Source organism: Puma concolor, chromosome E4 (genome assembly GCF_028749965.1).
Source record: "Puma concolor isolate L17-30 chromosome E4, mPumCon1.1.hap2, whole genome shotgun sequence".
NCBI classification, from domain to species: Eukaryota; Metazoa; Chordata; class Mammalia; order Carnivora; family Felidae; genus Puma; species Puma concolor.
The window spans coordinates 28,190,424-28,193,140 of NC_141683.1; the positions used below are offsets into that span (position 1 = coordinate 28,190,424).

General features: G+C 45.2%; 1 pseudogene; it reads left to right on the forward strand.

The window, feature by feature from the left end:
- The first annotated feature begins 272 nt into the window (after positions 1 to 272).
- Positions 273 to 2,303, forward strand: LOC112857715 (large ribosomal subunit protein uL6 pseudogene; annotated as a pseudogene).
- Positions 2,304 to 2,717: the final 414 nt, after the last annotated feature.

Consider the following 2,717-nt stretch of genomic DNA (forward strand, 5'->3'; position numbering starts at 1 on the left):
TCTCCTTATCTCTCTGCCCCTCCTCTCTCTCTCCCTCTCTCCCTCTCTCCCTCTCTCTCTCTCAAAATAAATAAACTTAAAAAGAGAGAGAGAGAGTGGCTAGAAACACGCAAAAACAGAGTTCACTGCTGGTCTGGCTCCTGCAAAGAAAAGCAAAGATGGGGGCAGAAGGGTCTCGGCAGTTTAGTCCCATTGAAAGGAGTTTGAACGGCATCCATCATTTTTCGGCTACGGACCACGCACTTTGCAAATCACATTCACTGCCTGATACCATGGAGTAAGTCACCAAAATTGTGAATTTTCTTTCTTCCTGGGCTTTCGTTCGAAGTTTGGAAGAAGATGAAGCAGGGTGTGGAGACACTGTTTATGTTGATGCTGTTGGGTGATGACATCATGGAAACGTGTCGGAAAGATTTACTGAACTGCTTTCCCACCACGTGGAATTAAAAGGCTTTGAAGGACCCAACTCATCAGACCTCAGGCGGCTCGCGTCTTACTGATGTGACAAGACTTGTAAACACTCTCGTCTTGAATGTAAAACACTGCTGATGCATTGGACGGAGGAAATGCTCATGTTGAACTTAAGCTGGGCCCATAGACACAGTGACTGACCACTGGAATCTGTTCTTGTTTCTTATTGCTTGACTACTCTGAGCACAATGAAGTCACTGGTGGTAAAGAAAGGCAGTGCTATCTCATGGGCATGAAATCACCTTTTAGGAGAAATTCTCAGGTTTTGACAAGTAGGAATTTCGCTTTAAGTTTCTGTATCTTTTACCTTGTTAAAGTGAACATCTGCCGAGTGTTTATACGTTCCAGGCACTATCCTTGGCCTCACAATAAATCTGTGGAGGAGTTTCTTCTCATTGCACAATAACAAAAAGGAGACACAGACAGGTTAAGAAGCAAACTTTTAAGTGGGAGACCTTGGACTCTGACCCCGGCAGTCTGATGTCAGTGCCCTTGACCGCTTTTTGTAAACTTGAGGACGGATGGATCCAACTCATGGAGCCTCAGCCCTGTCAACGGGGCTTCGTCTCCACGGAACTTTCACGATGAAAGTGAATTACACTCACCAAGTGGATTCACTTTTCCTAGAATTTCAGATCACACTGGATAACGCACCTGTTGTGTGGTCTCACTCGGGCAGTGTTTGGGTCCACTTCTTTCTTTTCATAAAACAACGGGGACAAACACTGAGAACTGTCACTGGTGATGTATATCTGGAGCCTGTGTCGACACGTGCCTGACCGAAGGACGCTCCACTGCTCCCTTTGTTAAACACCTGTCCTCTGGGACTTCACCGATATTCTCAAACCCACATCTAGCTCAGGCCCTTAGGAGTGTGTTTCTGTAGAAACTGTGTTAATTCGATTTGTACTGCACTTGTGTTGCTGTTAAAGACCCGTGCATTTGATCGGCTAGCTTCACTATTATTAATTTTCAAAAGTGGTGGGCTTCAGGTTCCAAAGTATACCAGAGGAATTTACCGACTGATCCTGTCACTAAAGACAACTAAAACTACTGGACAAAACAATTTTAAACACTTCTCTGTACGCTTTGGCTGCATCTACTGTGAGAACGAAGGCCATTCTCAGCAATCAGACTGTTGACGTTCCAGAAAACATCGACATCACTCTGAAGGGACGTGCCGTTACCGTGAGAGGCCCCAGAGGAACCCTGCAAAGGGGCTTCAATCACATCACTGCAAAACTCAGTCTCTTCGGAAGGAAAATGAAGAGGCTCCGAGCTGACAAATGGTGGGGAAATGGAAAAGAACCACTACCGTTCACAATATCTGTCGTCACGTACAGAGCATGATGAAGGGCATTACGCTGGGTTTCCGTTACAAAATGGGGTCTGGGAATGCTCACTTTCCCATCAACGTCATTGTTCAGGACAATGGTTCCCTTGTCGAAATCCGAAATTTTGTGGGTGAAAAATTTATCCGCAGGGTTCAGATGAGGCCAAGCGTCGCTTATTCAGTATCTCAACCCCAGGAGGATGAGTTAACTCTTGAAGGAAATGACATTGAACTTGTATCAAACTAGCTGCTTTGATTCGGCAAGCCACAACAGTTAAAAAACAAGGATATCAGAAAATCTGGGGAGGGTATCTACATTTCTGAAAAAGGAGCGGCTCAGCAGGCTGATGGATAAGATCTAAGTTGTCCAGCGACAGAAAGAGCAAGATGCCAAATGATTTTTCAGACTTATTTGTGAAATTTTAAAGATGGAATAAAAGCTGTATGGATTTGGGGATTTTCCTTAAGCCAAAACACACACACACACACACACACACACAAATACCTCTTTAAAAAATTTTTTTTAGGGGCGCCTGGGTGGCGCAGTCAGTTGAGTGTCCGACTTCAGCCAGGTCACGATCTCGCGGTCTGTGAGTTCGAGCCCCGTGTCGGGCTCTGGGCTGATGGCTCAGAGCCTGGAGCCTGTTTCCGATTCTGTGTCTCCCTCTCTCTGCCCCTCCCCCGTTCATGCTCTGTCTCTCTCTGTCCCAAAAATAAATAAATGTTGAAAAAAAAAATTTTTTTTTTAAAAAAAATTTTTTTTTAATATTTAGTCGTTTTGGAGAGAGAAAGAGCGCACACACAAGGGGCAGATAGAGGGAGACAGAGGATCTGAAGCGGGCTCTGTGCTGACAGCAGAGAACCCCACATGGGGCTCAAACTCAAGAACCACAAGACCACAACTTGAGCTGAA